Source organism: Manis javanica, chromosome 12 (genome assembly GCF_040802235.1).
Source record: "Manis javanica isolate MJ-LG chromosome 12, MJ_LKY, whole genome shotgun sequence".
In the NCBI taxonomy this organism is placed as follows: Eukaryota; Metazoa; Chordata; class Mammalia; order Pholidota; family Manidae; genus Manis; species Manis javanica.
This window is the reverse complement of record NC_133167.1, coordinates 101,971,201-101,987,679: the sequence shown is the minus strand read 5'-3', so window position 1 is coordinate 101,987,679 and position 16,479 is coordinate 101,971,201. Positions and strand designations below refer to the sequence as shown.

General features: G+C 46.5%; 1 long non-coding RNA gene across 1 annotated transcript; it reads left to right on the top strand.

The window, feature by feature from the left end:
* The first annotated feature begins 219 nt into the window (after positions 1–219).
* LOC108390991 (uncharacterized) lies at positions 220–16,479 on the top strand. The gene is made up of 5 exons (XR_012124048.1): positions 220–3,317; positions 12,001–12,552; positions 14,425–14,552; positions 15,016–15,074; positions 16,349–16,479. It is a non-coding gene; the product is annotated as an uncharacterized lncRNA (long non-coding RNA).

The following is a 16,479-nucleotide window of genomic DNA, read 5'->3' as shown; positions in this document are numbered from 1 at the left end:
AACATTATATTGCTATAGAATTCTCACATTCTAGGAAATAAGCATTAATCAACATAGGTGGAACATGCGCTTAAGTAAACACGGGTGGGCCTATGGTCAGGAAAAATGAAGCCCCCTGTCGAGTGTACATGGGCTGGGATTCGGCAGGGGAGGGTGGGGAGTGAGAGGGAGGAAATTGCTCTCTTAATAAAGTAGGGATGTAGGCCCGGGCCTGGCAGTTCTCAAGGAAAAAGCCTGTGGGCCTGGAAAATGGAAAGAAGAGCAGATATGGAAGGGAGGGGACTAAAAAAGAATAGCGGACTTGAGAAAACATGACAGCAGCAGAGACACTATAAGCAGGACAGCCAGCAAGAAGGACCCGGGCAGGGAGGGCAGAAGGGACTCATCTGGCACTGAATTGCAGGTTCTCGCCTGTTCTGGGAAACACTCATCGGATTCTGGTCCCTTTGGTGCTTTGGGAAATGACAGAGAGCCGGGTTTGGGATGGGCAAAGCAGCCTTAGGACGTGAGAAGATGGACAGGCCACCCAGATTCATCAAAAGCAGGAGCTTATAGCAAGAGGTGACCGTGGGGGTGTAAGGCCTCACCGCCGCCCCCGAATCTAGGGGAGAATCAGGAATCTTGGGGAGGTCGTGACGTCTATAGGCAGAGCACAGTGGATGGCCTCGAGCAAGTGGGTTTGGACAGTAAAGAAAGAGGGTGGCTGCACAGGCCGGAGGACTTAGGGGCCTCCAGGGAGCTGACACTGGGTGCAGCTATACATACCTGTATCCACGGACCAAAAGGGAAGTCCCCTTGGGACTCATTATTTCCAGACTTGCTGTTCTGAGTCGTTCACTGGGCAGCTAGTGAACTTGGGCTCACGATGCATTTTTATTTCTTTGGCATTTTAAATGGCTTTTCAGGGGTTTTTTGTTTGTTTGTTTGCTACAAAGTAGAGAGCTTCTAGGAGGCACAATTCCTTCTTTTTAATTCCTTCAATTAATGAAGTGCTGATTTCTTGTGTTTTCTAATTGAAGCCATTTTTCCTCCTCTCACAAGTGTAACACATAATTGCCCCACACTTGGAGAAAGGCCAGACGGGAATGAACTACATTGTTTTCAAAACGAACATGCTTTTATTGGTTTTTCACACTATAAAAGGAATTTTTTTAAAGACCTATTTTGAGAAATCAGACGGTTCGGAATCCAAAAGAGGAAAATAAAAATCACTGATTCCCTACCACACAGCTTTTTTTATTTTATAAAATTCCGTAATAGATAGTGTACAGTTATGTAATTGGCTTCATTTTTCTACAGCTCTACATTGGAAAGGCTTTGCCATGTCAATAGATATGGAGCATCATTTTCAATGGTTGCAGAGTATTCTGTGATAGACTCCCTTCATTTCTGTAACCAACCTCTCATTTTGGGACATTTTTGAAACCATGGAAAGGTAAATGGCTTTTCACCAATGTTTCTGCACACTTGTGCAGTTATTTCCTAGGGACACATTCTAGAAGTGGAGGTATTCCCCTAATCCAGTACTCTGTGTATTGAGTGCACACAAACGTGTCTGCACACACTGGGAATAGGGCAACAATCAAGACTGACATGGTCCCTCTTTCAGAGTTGATCTGGTAAAGAATTCAGGTATTCAACAAGGAATTCAAATAAAGTGTGATGTACTTTCAGGAGGAAGGTGCATAGTATTGTGGATCAAAAGACGTGCGCTTTTTAAAAGGCTGCTGCCACTTCTTAGCTAATTGTTCCTAGGGGAAACTTGTGCTAATGTCTCCTCCCTCCAACACGTTTTGCAAGCCCCTACGCCCTCACTCCCATCAGCAGCTATGTGAGCCCACTTCTTTTTCACTGTTGCCAATCCCAAAAGCCAAAATTGCTTCTCATTGTTGTGTTCGGGGGCAAGGCATTATGTATCATTACCTTTCTAGTGACTTTTCCATTGTCCTACATTTGTAAGAAGACACTTAGCAACCCAACCTTTGTGTGTGTGTGCTTTCAAGATGCTAATTGCTTACATTTCCAGAGGTATGTTTAAAGGTCGTACCTGGAGCAGATTGTTCAGAAGCTGGAGCTGGTACCTTAAAGCCTCCTTTGTGCAAACCTCCCATCCGCACTGTTTCCATGGCACCTTCACGTTTCTTTCCATCTATGCAGGGGCTGCTCTCAGCCCTACTTCCCCTCAAATATACTCCCCTCGGCATCAAACAGCTTGGAGGAGGACTCCTCACAGATGCATACCTGTTCTTGACTCTTTCTGCACAAAATGCATCCGTGCCGAAGGCTCTGGGGTGGGTGGAAGGAGGGAATAGAAGGTTAGGGACTTAGGTGACCAGCCAGTCTAGAAGAACTGGAGCATGTTGGTAAGTCCCACAATCAGCTTATTTGACCAGTCACTGAGCTACAATCAAATCAGTCATTTTTGTCCTGTAAATCAACCTGAGAAATAAAGTGCCATTCATTCATTTGCTCAAGTAATAATTGTTGAGCTCCTCATCTGCGCAAGGCCTCTGTGTCTGAGGATATACAGTGTGAAGATCATTAGTTGTTATCTATTTCAGACCCACAGACTGGGAAAGTCATCTTCCAATAGGTGGGTCTGGCAGGCCCCACCAAAAGGTGAGCAGTTCATTATACGTATTGCCCATCTGGGAAAACCAAAGCCGAGCGGCAGAGCCCCTGGGGAGCAGACTTTCCCCGGGATCAAAGAGGACACCAGCTCTTGGGTGACCTGAATCACCATGGCACCTGCTGCATGAGGACAGACAGCCCTGGCGCCCGTGACCGCACTCTCCTGTGGAGTGACAATATCATCACGGAACCGTCAGAAACCTTGGGACATCTGACTTTTGCATTCTACTGCCATGTTCCATAGCTGTTTCTTTTTTGCTTTGCCAGTGCCCCATGGAAAATGCCAGCTTGTCCCCTTTGTACATCGAGGAAAGGGACTTTGGGCATGGTCAGGCTAGACGTTCCTCCCCTGGGGGTGGAGGTGCCCCCCGCCCCCTGGCGCAGAAGGATGAGGGGGGAACCGTAGCTCTGTGAGTCCAGCGGGACTTCACCCTCCTCCACCCAGTAAGATTCCTCTTGGGCTCCTGGGGCTTCTCCTCCTCCTCTCTTGATGTCCTGTCTCCTCCCTTCTAACCTTAGCTCAGTGACAAGCTGAGAAGCAGCCAGACCTCCTCAGACCCCAACTACGGACCACAGAAAGCTTGGCCCTCATCCCCAGAGCTGCCACCGAAGGGACTGACCGCGCCTGGGGAGGAGGACCTCTGACTGCTGTTTTCACCGGAGCACCTCCCGATGTTCACACTTCGGTAGGAGAATAATAGCAGCCTTTGATTTAATTACAGAAGAGCTTTGTTCTTCCAGTACAAGAAACCCTCAGCAATAGGGCCTGGCCAGAAAATGCACCAACCGCTCTGTCGAGAGCTGAGCGCTGCAGCACTGAGCCACGACTGAAGGGCAGCGTCTCAGGTTGTTCATTAAATAGTTCCCGTAGTATTGTGTTTTCCTTGTGTTTTGTAAATGAGTTTTTCACAGCTGACTGGGTTATTTGTGCCCTCCTTCTGCCGGCAACGATTTGGGTCTTTGTCTGTACAGGAACCCCACAGCACGCCCTGGCCTGAAACAAATCAATGCCAAGATAAGCCTAACCCAGGGCAAATGGTTGCTAACGGCTCTGCTGCCAGAGGGGAGCGCCCACACTGCCAGGCAGGCCGGCCCTGGGCTCGGGAGGCGGCACAAACCAAACCGCAGCCCCGGTGTTGTCCGCAGTGTTGGAAACAAAGTGTTAGGAATCAAAAAAAAACGATACTATCGTGTGGGAGTTGTGGTAGCCTGCCAATCCTCTTTATTTGTTTATTGACTTTTATTTTTAGACTTTCAAACTGTTCCTATTGTTAACGCCTCTGCGGTCATGTGCAGGGGCAAGGGAGTCACACAACCAGCCAGCTGACACCAGCCAGCCGCAGAGCCGGCCCCTGAAATTGTTTAAAACGATCTCACGGAAGGTGGGGATGCATGGGAGCTCTGGGGCGCTGCCAGTGTTAAGTGCAGTTTGGAACTGACACTTGGTCTCTAGGACAGCAAAAAGGAGGGCACGACGCTCCTCACAAGTGTACTCGTTGATGGTCGGGGGCTAGTGGCTGGAAGCCTCACCAAGGGAGCGAGGAAAGGCAGAGGCCCTGGTACAAGTCTGAAACCTAGTGGCTGTGCCACCTCGAGCTAGTCTGCCTCACAGACTCCGTTCCCCACCTGAACAAGAGGAGGAATATGGGGGGAGCGGTGGGAGGGACTCGTCACCTATGCAACGCATTTTTATTGGGTCTGTCTGTGTTCTGCAAACTGTCTAAGCACTGTGGGTACAGTTGTGAGTCACAGAGGGGGCCCTGCTTTCTCAGTTATACTGGGTGTCGTGAGACGTGAACAGGCAATAGTAACAGTGTGATGAGTACCACAGGACGGGAGAAAGTCCGGATGCCACGGCCCCCATCACTGGTCAGGGGCTGGCTTCTCACTGGAGCCCCAGCGCCCTCACCCTGGCCTGCGGGCGGGCTCTAGGGTCAGTCCCGCCTCGGTCCTGCTGGAGTAGGGGGAGGGGCGGCCGGCCCTAGGAGTAACAGGCCAGGGTCTGTGGCAACCCTGCAGGTGGCGCCCACACACCATGCCGCAGTCTGGGGTTTCTCAAGGCCCTGCTGTCCCTGGGCGGCTGGGCAGTTAGTGGTAACCTGGCAGAGGAAACCCTGAATGCTTGGTAGTTCCTATCCACCTGCCACGGATGTCTGGTGAACTACAACTCCCGATGTCCCGTCCCCTTGATCTGACCAAGTGGGTTCCAAGGCCGGGTCAGAAGAAGCCTTGCACCAACTGCTGTGCTCTGCCAGCTGGCGCACTCTCAGGCAAACCGCTGCCAGGGAGAAGCTCTACCGCCCGGGCAGAGCGGCCTCAGGAAGAGAGCACCCAACCAGCCCACCTGGGCACACAACATGTGACTACAGACACCTTCCTGGACGGCAGGTCAAGTGCCTGCAGGGGACTCCAGCCCCAGCCAACCCTGACTGCAACTGCGTGAGAAAACCTCAAGGGAGAATCACCCCGCTGAGCCCAGCCAAGCCTCTGAACCACAAGATAAAATACACTGTCGTTTCAAGGCATTAAGTTTTTTGGGTGTTTGGTTACCCCAGACGACCTCCAAGGTAGCCCCACCTAGGGCCTACCGTGCAATCAGATAGGCCAAAGTGGTTCAGCAGAGCTCTGCTTAAAGAAACAACATGAGAAATTTTGCCTAAAATGAATGAAGGCCTCATAAAAGCATTGTCCTATTACAAGTGCAGCTTTCAAAGCACTTGTCAGCACTCCTTAAAGGGTAGTAGTCATTTATCAGAAGCCTATGAGCAGAAAAACAAAAAGACAAATGTTGGAAATAACTAACTTTTAAAGATAATTCGGTGCCAAAGTGAAGCATCCTAAAATTTGTAGTGTATGTAAATGAGACAGTTATGCAGTGACCAAAATGGAGTTCACACACAACGTTTCAGGAGCAAACACAGATGGAAGACATCATGAAGTCTACCCTTCTTGAGAAGTTCCATGTCACAACCACGATCCAGCTCACTTCACTCCCCAGACTGCTTTAGAATTTGTTAACCAGTCTAGTTTATAACCAGGGAGAGACAGAACTGAAAACGGAATTTCCCAGGTTGGTGGTCCGCACAGCCCAACTTCACCAGACAGCGGCCAAACTTCCATTTTTTCTAATACTTCCGAAGAGGAGCTTCTATGGTTTACGCAAGGTTTAATGATTCAATAGTTCAACGAGAAGATCTATTAGCCCATGAAGCCTTCCATTAGCCCATGAAGCCTTCCAAATGCGTTGGGCATAGAATAAAATTCCACCCTTGTAGGTGCTGTGAACAACTCCTGAAGGGTTAGAAAATATTTGCCCATGTTGTTTGTAAACCAAAGCATTTGCCCAGTTTTGGAATCATTGGACAGAATCCGAATACTATGAAAAAATTGTAGGGAGTGAATTGTAGAAACCACGAAAGTATTCAGTTCAGGGCTGAAAAAAAAGGCCTCCTTCCCCCACAGAGAACCTTGTCAGCATGTGGGCAGGGAAGCATGGAGAGGCCCCCTGCTGAGTGGGCTTCCGTGAGGGTGCTGTGCAAATAAATCAGGCAGTGTTGGTGTTCCCACAGGGAGCTGGGCTGCGAGGTTGGCCTGTCCTAGGGCAAGGCAAGAATAAGGTAAAGGATTCTGGGATATTTTTATTTAAGGCTTCTGTCAGTAATTCAATAAGAAGATCCATTAACCCATGAAACCATCAAAATGTGTCAGGAGTAGAATAAAATCACACGCTTGTTAGATATTATTGAAGATTTAGGGCATCTTTACCCTTTTTGTTAGCTGGCACTTCCCCATAATCCAAGGGGGGTGGTGAACAAGGCCTCCAAACCAACCAGGCATGAATGAGAAGAAAAGAGGTGAGTGCAATCTATAAGAAGTGGGGTTTTCTTCCCTAGCAGGCAGTTGTTTATATTTCCTTTTAAAAATTGATATCTTCCAGATCTTGTTATAACTTGGTGAGGAAGTCTAGGCTCCCTACCTCCTCTTTGCTAGTATGGATGGCAATGGGTCTAATATTTTCTGTGGTATTTGGCTGGATCTGAGTGGTTATTGTCTAAAATTGTCTATCTGGAAAATTTTCCTGCTCCTTTCCTGATTCTTTGGCTAGAAAAGTAGGCTTGTCTTCGGACTTGTTCTTTCTTTAATGCCTGTTGATGCTTCCCCATTGCCAGTTTCTTCAGCTCCAACTCTGGAATAGATGAGGCACAGAGATAACACAGGTAACTCACCTTGTTCCCTTGCCATTCCTTGTAACTGAGGCCAGAAGCCAGTGCACCTTCTTCACTCCCCCTTTCAGAATTTTATGGTTGTTTCAGTTACAATGTCTAGAGTTTTAATTTCTACTTGATGAAAGGAATAGGAAAAAGTATATCTACTCCATCTTCCTAGAAGCAGAAATCCTTAGGGATTATTTTAAACCAGTTTAGTTAAATCTATTTCTAATATTGAAATATTGCTTTTGTTATGGAAGGGAATCTTATCAAGAATATGGTAATTGTGAGTATTAAAGTAATCAAATCTCAAAAAAAATTTGATATCTTCCGGTGAATGTCTCTATGACAAAAAAGAAAAAGTTCTTTCTGACAAAGAATTCTCCTCCTTTAAAAGCACTGGCCATGCTTAGATTTTGAAACTGAAATGTAAAATCAAGGTAATTGGATTGGTTCACTAGAAAAAAACTTATCAGGTGTCCAGAGCGCTCAGCTTTGCCTTCCACTGTAAGCAAGGTCTGCAGGAAAGATACTGGGGCTCCATGGGGAGGAGGGGAAAGAGAGAAGGGGGAAGGACTGTGGGCCAGGAGTGCTTTGGGGGTTTTAAGAAAGGGAAGACACCTGAGTAGTGAACATGTCAGAAGTAAGACAGATATAATACAGGAGCTGGTGCAGGAGAAATGGAATCATCGAGGAGACAGAGCTAAAAAGCCCAAGGAGAAGAATTAGAAAAACACTGTCAGAGAAAATGAAGGCACGGGTGTGATGGGAACCTGTGGGTTTCTAGTGGCTCTTCTGCTAGTAGTGACTCCACCACAATGAGAAAAATGAAACAGAATCCATTCAAAATAAAAATGAGCTAGTAGGGGTATGGGAAAAATAGAAGTTTCTATAGCCAGGATCCTCCCCTGACCCTAAACTACTTGATGACGTAACCAGCCTCCTGCTAGGCTGCTGCTTCCACACCCAGAGGCAATAAGCTATTACTGACGGAGTCACTATATGAAGAGCTCTGCCCAGTGCTCTGGGGGGAGGCAGAGATGGAGGAGGCTGGCAGACCTGCAGGCCGCTAAACGCAGACGTGATCCTAGTGCTCAACCCACCACCAGGAGAATAAAGCCAGGTATAAACCCTTTTACCCCAGGAAAGTTGCGTTGTCATTTCTCAGTCTCACCAAATCCATAGTTAACTTGCCCAAGGCTGAAACCCTCAGACAAGGCAAGGAGCCGAAAGAAAGACATTTCGTGGTACATTCCATTTTTTTGTTCAGATTTTGATCTGATGAATATTTTTATTACAAGACCCAGAAGGATGTCTTTATTGATAATATTTCTGACAGTTTCCTTCCCACCCCAGAAGATGAAAGAGAAGCCACCTCCACTATCAGAAAGCATTTGGGGGGGACTCTGAAAATCCACAGTGGTGGTCAAGCAATGGCTGACAGCTTAGGGGCTGGTGGGGCTGGTGTTGGTGATGGGGTGTGAGTGGGGGTGCTGCATGATCTGGGGAGGGTCCCGACACCAACTGAGATTCTGATCACAAATTATCCCAAAGCAAGAAGGGACAGGGTGGCATGTTTCCCCACCAACAATCCTGTTCTCCTCACCAGCTGGGTGTCCTAAAGGTAACCTGATTCTAACACTGTTTACCTGGAGATGACATCAGATCCCACAGGTTAAGCACTCAATCCTACAAGATGGACCCCCTGATCCCCCACTTCAGATGCCAGGCACAAGTCTAAGTTGTCACCTGTGCTTCTGAGTCACCTTACTGTAAATCACAATACCGCATGTGTGTACGTGGGAGATGGGAGCCGGCTGGTGGTGTAACCTAATCCCGAGGCGCCTCCTACTCTCAGTAGCAAAGGTGACTTCTAGGGACAGGGGAGGCCCTCCTGCACGACTGGGTTTCTCCCCCTCCACACCCCACACCCCCAGGCATGCTCATGGGAGTGACTGGCACCGCCACAGGTCCATGGGTGCAGAAACTGATGGGAAGGACCCAAACAGGAAGAGCCCAGAGGGGATCCTCTCCGAGCAAAACAAGCTCTTTGAGAAAGGGAAGTGGAGATCAGATACATGTGAAGACTTACAGGCACTGTGACCTCAGGAGAAACGATCATGAATTTAAATTCGCAGGGCGCTAATGTCTGTCATTTACTTTCAATTGCATACAACAAGATAAATTAAATAGAGGGATATGTAATGGATAGATGTGTGATGAACAGAGTACAGTGTTATGGTAGAGCCAGGTTGTTGCTTTTTCGGTGAACTCCCTTCCACTTTTCTGTATGTTTGAAAATGTTTATGATGACATGGGGGAAAGCCAGACCAGGTGAGCATGATCTAAACTGGCACCTGGAAATCTAAGAGAAAAAGGGAAGCCCTCCCACAGCTGGTGCCAATCAGTTTCAGCAGATACCTTTTTTTAAAAATGTATCTGTTCCACCTTTACTCATTTCCTAGGGGCAAATAATCAAGGTCCCTCTGAATATATTCAATCTACCACTGAGAGGAATGAAATGGTAGAATTAACCAGCACGACATTTCACAAGGGAGACTTTCACCGTAAAACATCTCCTAACTCTTACTGGTAAACTTCTCCCCAGAAAAAACTCCTCTTCCCTTTATGTATGTAAGTTCATTAAAAAAAAAAAAAAAAGGCTTTTGCTTAGCTCACATGGTAGGTGTCAGGAATTTGTACTGAAGTGTTTGTTTCCTAGAAGTCCATCCCTATGTAAGATGATTACTGACCCCCTCCCCCACCCAGAAGGACCCAGACATACCTACAGTCTTTTTGTCTGTGGCGTAAGAGTCCCCATGTGCAAAATAAGGAATTAATGCCACAAATACTGGTGCCAATCAGGGAAGCAAGCTGGTATCAACAGCGCTAAAACTCGGGATGCCAGGAGTTCAGAGATACCTGTTCACAGTGTCCTAGCCCTCTGTGGGGGATGAGCAAGGACTGGGCAGGAACACTGTTAGACAAGGAAGTTCCTTTTAGGTTTCTTGCACTTGCCAGCCTTGGGATCTTGGGTAAATAAGTTTGTTGATTCTTAAGTATCTTGCCTGTAGTATGAAAAGGTTAACGCTCCCTTGCAGAGTCGTGATAAGGGTCAGGTGAGATCATGAATGGACCGGAACCTAAGCTGTGGGCACTGATGGCTTCCTGATGTTGGCGGGAGTCAGTCAATAACCCACACCGAAGCTGCTTGTCGGGAGGGGTTTCAGGGAACATCCTGGAGAGGCGCGCTCGTAAGACTGGGGACTTGGAAGAAGGCTCAGGAGAGAAAAAGAAAGGGGCTCCCAGAGGCAATGAGGAGACCCACCTGGTAGAGAAAAAGAGAACAACTGCAATATGGTTTGCAATGTGTTAGGTAAGAGAGAGTAAGGGGAGATTTATTTCTGGCCGTGACCAATGAGACTCCTATTGGACCAGCTGTCCCACAGATAACAGTTATAAGTTGCACAAAATACAAATCAACACTCCCCGCACCGCCCCAATCTTAAAGGTCCTGAGAAGTGCCATAAACAGGTAGGTTCTGGAGGAAAAGAATGGCACTGGGTGAGGGGTTTTTCATGTCTTCAACTGCAGTCTGCAACCTACGGAGTAGCCGAAACTCAGAGTAATCCACCAACACAGTTCTTGCAGGGATGTCCCAGTTTCAGCACAGAAAGACCCACGGTCCAGGAAAGCCCGCATTTCTGGGCAAACCAGGGTGGTTGGTCCCCCTACAAAAATTCCAACAGAAAACCTGTAGTTGTTCGGGCCTGAAGAGACAACAGACATCAGAGTCACTGCGGCCTCTGGAAGGTGAGAGCGGAATGCCAGAAAGGAGGGTGTGGGTGATGGGGAGCTCCATTCCTGTGTGTAGCTCTGTCCACATCTCTGGCTGACTTCTGAACACTACATACCAAGAGCAGGTGTATAGCAGCCCAGCTGAGGATAAAAGAACTGAACTGAGATTTCAGCTGCTGCCTGAGACAAGGAGAGTGCAAGATGAATCCAGACCAGTGCCTGGGAAAACAGCAACAAAATCAACATGTTTCAGAGCCACCACGGGATCCAGAGACTCCACAGCATAGTGTGCACACTGTCCAAGATCCAATCCAATACTCAACATGCCTGCAGAAAACAAAAAAAGAACATTCGACAGATTTTCAAGGGAAAACAATGCACCGTGAGATAACCAAGATACAGCAATCCTTGTGTGCTAATTTCACAGATGCTCCTATCAGGTTGAGACACTTCTCTTCTCCCCTAATGGGCAGATAGATTTTTTGGTTTTGCTTTTATCCCAAATGAGTACAGAATTTTCCCAAATACTTTTTCTGCATCCGTTGAAATAATTATGTGGTATCTCTCTTCTATTCCATATATATGACCAATTATACAGATTTTTTAGTGTTAAACCAACCTTGCACTCCTGGAATAAAATCTGCTTGGTCATGATATTTAACCTTTTTATAGATTGCTGGATTTGCTTAGCTAGTATTTGGTTGAGGATTCTTGTGTCAATATTCATGAGGGATACTGGCCTCTATTTTTTTTTTTTTGTAATGGTCTGTCAAATTTTGGTATTAGGGCTATGCTGGTCTCATAAAATGAATTAGAAGGGTTTCCTCCTCCTCTGCTTTCGAAAAAGAATCATTTTTTTCTTACATATTTGATAGAATTCATCAGTGAAACAATATGAGCCTGAAATTTTCCTTCTGAGGTTTTGATAACAAATTCAATTTCTTTACTAGATATCAGGGCTATTCAAATCTTCTGCTTTATCCTGTGTCAGTTTTCATAAGTTACTGAGTTTGTCTAATTTCCTCTAAACTGCTTAATTCAATGGCATAAAGTTATTCTTAATATTCTCTATTATTCTTTTCATATTTATAGGCTCTGTAGTGATAACCCCTTTCATTCCTGACATTGGTGGTTTGTATTCATCCATGCTGTAGCATGTATCAGTACTTCATTTATTTCTATTGCTGAATAGTATTTCATTGTATGGATATACCACACTTTTATTTATCCATTTGTCAGTTGGTAGACATTTGAGTTCACATTTTTTGGCTCTTATGTATAATGATGCTATAAATTTTCATGTGTACATTCTCGTGTGGATGCCTCTAGTTTGTAAATTGCTGTACTACTTTGATCCCAACAGGACTCCCCAATACCACCCACTTTCTGTCCCTCATTGCTGTGTAAGTGGGGTGATTCTCTTGGCTCCTGCCCCTGAAAGGTAAGTGGATCATGTAGACTGAGCTGGATCAAGCCTGGGGTGAAATCTTGAGGTGCACCAGACACCTGGACCCTCAGGGGTCACACTTGGAGAAACTGAGCCGCTACGGGACAAACAGAAAACAACCCAGCAGGTACAGAATTTTATGACTTGGTTGAGAACCCTTGCTAAGGATTCTGGGGCAGTATGTAATTTGTCAATTCATGTAAATGGATGCATATATTGTTAAGCAGTGTATTTTGCCTATTAGCTTTGTCCATATGTACCCCTTTATCCCTGGAAATCCTTAGGAAAAACTTGGTACACTCTGCAGGAAAATTTCCCTCCTTGGAGTCCATTTCCTTCTCTGCACTTTGTATATAACTCTGAAGGAGAAAGTGGCAAAAATTTATTGTTCTTTCACATTTTTATCATTGACCTTACCCAGAACCACTTCTGAAATGTGAACAGTTCCTCGTGTTAAAGGAGAATTTGGTAAGACCTTCATTTTTTATTTTCCTTTTAAAGGGCTTGTGGGTGAAATTATTGAAAGAACTTTATATCTGATAATAGACTAGGTCTTGAGTTGACTTAATAAGTAAAGGAAGGAACAGAAAGAGGTTAACTATGTGTGAATTTATAGATGTTTTGGTGTCTGGGGCCCATGTAAATAATATATCACCTCACTGTAAATATTAACTCTGCTAGAGTCTAGGTCTTTAAACACAAATTAACAGGAGCTCCAGGGAACGCAGAGATGCTCTGCTCTTAATGATCTTTTTAACACCAGCTCCAGGTACTTAGGACCCTGCAGGGAATTCCTCGAATGTGTAGTCCTTAAGATGCTGGCTTCCAGGGCTGAATAGCTTGTAAAGGAAAAAAGAAAGGGAATCTTCTCCATATAAAATAAGAACTAAAACACTCTTGTAATTAATCTTTTAAGAACAATTACAGTAATTGCTATTGGCCTGGAGACTCCAGTCTTTAAAACATTCAGTAGGTGATTTGTTTTTAAGGCATCAAAGTGGAACCTTTGGCCAAGATTATTAGCAGAGGCAAGGCTTGTCAGGAGGCACGGGGCTCACACATGACCCCCGGGTGTGAGTGTGGACCCAGCCTGACGCTCTTCTCCTCTGGCCACAGCAGGAGCTCCCGTGCTACCCACCTCTGGCCTTCCTGGCCTCACCCCTTTTCTCCAACACTGCCTCCTGGCGCCAGTTTTCCATATCTGCCCAGTGAAGGCTTTCTCGGTGCTTCCAGAGTCTTCTTTACACTGCCTTGGCTCTCTGAGAGCCCTCTTCCCACCTCTCTCCCTCATCACCAACAGAGCAGCCGCCTTTGGAAAGCCATTGTCTTTTCCTGTGTCCACCTGTGATTTCTCCCCAGGGAGGCCCACCTCTCTTCCACCCCCTCGTCGTCAGCTGCCCCCGCCCACTCCTTCCTCCTGACTGCACCTTGCTTTCCAGGCTGGTGACCCCATGGGACTTCTGCGCCCAGTTGTATGGGCTTCAGAGCTGAGCAGCCTCAGCTCTGCTACTACCTGTGTGACCTTTGCAATTTGCTTCACTTCTCTGAGCCACGGTTTTCTTTTTTCTAGATAGGAATGTTTTGAGGATTCAACAAGATGTTTCCTGAAGCGTCTAGTATATGAGAGGCATCCAGTCTGCACTTCATAAATGAAAATGACCTTTAAAAGTCCTGGCACATAAAAGATACCCAGTAGATAATAAATACAGAGGACAGGAGGAAACTTTTAGAAGTGATGGATATGTTTATGGCATAGGTTGGAGCGATGGCTTCACTCACCAACTTGCATACCTTAAATATGTACAGCTATTTATGTGTCAATCATACCACAATACAGTGGCTAAAAAATGAACAAATTGATGCTTTCTTCCAAAAAAGGAAAATGATAATTAAGCTCCTGCAAACATTTTTAAAAAATAAACAAAAAAAGATGCCCAACAGATGCCAGTCATTCTAGTCTGCCTGCCTACCCATTGTGCCCTTCTTGTTTGGGACTGAGCTCTGCATTCCCATCAGGCTCCCCCTACCCAGGGCTTTAAAGGTGTATTTCAGGGATGAAGTAATGGGGATTGTCCCAAGGAAGTTCTGCGTTCTGAGCCCCATGTAGGCACGTGGATCATGGTAAACAGCTTGACTGATCGTGGGAGGTACCACAGGCCATTTGTCTGTTTGCAAAGTACTTTGGTATGTTTAAATATACTTGATGGGTTTAAAAAAAAAAACTATTCTTTTTCCAGTAACAAAAGTATAGTGTTTAGCCAATGTATAAATTATAATGGGAGAAGTTGGTCATCCTTCCTTCCTTATTTCAAAACCAACCCACTATTTATATTATTTTAGGGTGTAAGATGATATTAAATACAAGCTGGAACCCAGGTTTTCCTAAGTCTCACCAGTGTTTGGAAGAGGTACTCTGAAGGGGAATTGCTTGATTTTCAAAGGCTCTTTGCTGCTACCTGCTAGCACAGGTATGTCACCTCTCTGCGATTCCACCCAAGAAATTCCTGCCGTGCTCAGGGAGTGTCCCCTCTGTACTGCTCCATGCTGCCAGTGCCCACCACCCCCAGCTCCAGCACCTCGTGCTGTATTGTAGGGGCTGTTGGAGGTCATTTTCCTGCCACTCTCTTCAGTTGCTCTTTGACATAGCTCCTGGTGGGCTGTCACTCAGGGTACTGTCTGCCTGCTCTGGGCCCTATGCCTTGGCTTCGGGAGATCCGGGCACCATGCCTCGTCTTGCTGGTCCCAGGGAATGACTATTGCCCACTGGTGATGTCACTGATGTCCTGAGTTCTCGTGACTCCCAACCTGTGGAATAGCCAACTGTCAACGGCAGGGAGTCTCAGAGCACTATTGCTTCCACCCTGGTATTTCATAGATTGTGTGGAAACAGATCCTTCCACTGTCAACTCATTGTCTTCTCTCTCTCTCTAGACACGTGTGTGTGAAGTAGCCTGGGCCAGCAACAGGACAGAGGGACACCCACCCCCAAGGTATTCAGAAGCTCCGTGTGCTCAACTTTGTCTGCTTGCGTGAGCCTCTCTCCAGGAAGCTCCGAAGCTTTCGAGAAGGATTCTGTGGGATCACCACACCAGGTTTCCAGCAATAAAGCTTAATTTCATTAGGGAAGCTCCTCAGCTCCCAGAAAGACACCTCTGCTGGGCCCCTTCTGCCTGTCCACCATGGACCGCAGAGGCTATTGTCCCCGTGAGACCTCCACCACATGGCCTGACGAATAAGCTATTTTTTGCAAACTTCTTTATAAGCTTCCATTTTTCAAAGCTTGACAGCCTGTCCAATTCTTCTTAAGGTATAAATATACTGTCTCATAAAGACTGATCGAGAATTTGTTGGGCAATCACTTAAAAGATAGCTGGCTGCCATAGTCCCGCATTCTAGCAGAGTGTACAAATAATGCTAAGGTTTCATCCGTAGTTTTGAGGAGTCTAAGAAAAAAAGAATCAAGGCTCTTTGTTGCAAAGAGGGAGCAACTGAAAAGTGGTCTTAAAACCATAGTTCAAAGCAATCCAGTACTTCCCCCAACAGAATTAAAAGACAAGGTGTAAGAAACGGCTCAAAAGAGGGTATCAGCCAGTAAGGCAGGTGCCAAATGCCAAAGACGGCACAGAAGTTGGCTTTTGTTGATGTCTTGTGAGATTCTGGGAGTTTGCTGGTCATATTTCATTCCTTAGGGGAATCGGTCTGGCATCTCACCACCAGAGGCACGCAAATATCCATTTTGTTGCATCGAACCTGCTCTCTGGTCTCTCCACTCTGATTCTGCTGCTCCCAAGTGCATTCTAGAAGGATTTCAGGCAGTACCTCAGAAAAATAGTCCCTGGGAACCTGGTGCCCTAACAAAATGCCCACTTTTTCCTCAGAGGCTAGGACAATGCAAAGTTGGTCCTCAGGAGGAGGCTACGAGTGTCAGGCAGGCAGGCATCATTATTACGCACAGACAATTAAGTGTGGGGACTGGAGCAGCCCTTAAAATTCAGCTGTGAGTAAACACAGTCTCTGCATTTGGCCTAAGGGGACCAGGCACACACAGAAAGGGGTATGTTAAAAGTTACAATACCGCCATACTGCATGAACTGCCATATTGTATGGCTGTTGGAGGTCATTTTCTTCCCACCCCTTCCATTGCTCTTTGACACTGTTCCTGACGGGCCGTCCCTCAGGGTGCAGCCTGCCTTCTCTGGGCCCTTACCTTGGCTTAGGCAGACCCAGCAATCCGCGAGGTAGCAGAAACCCATTCTCTCCACAGCATCCCCACCCACGCTGCGGCAATCTATGGGCTCCTCAGACGGACTTCACTGCCAACATTGAGTGCCTGCTATGTGCCAAGACCCTTGGATGGATGTTTCGTGCCCGTCATCCTTGATACTCACCTAACAC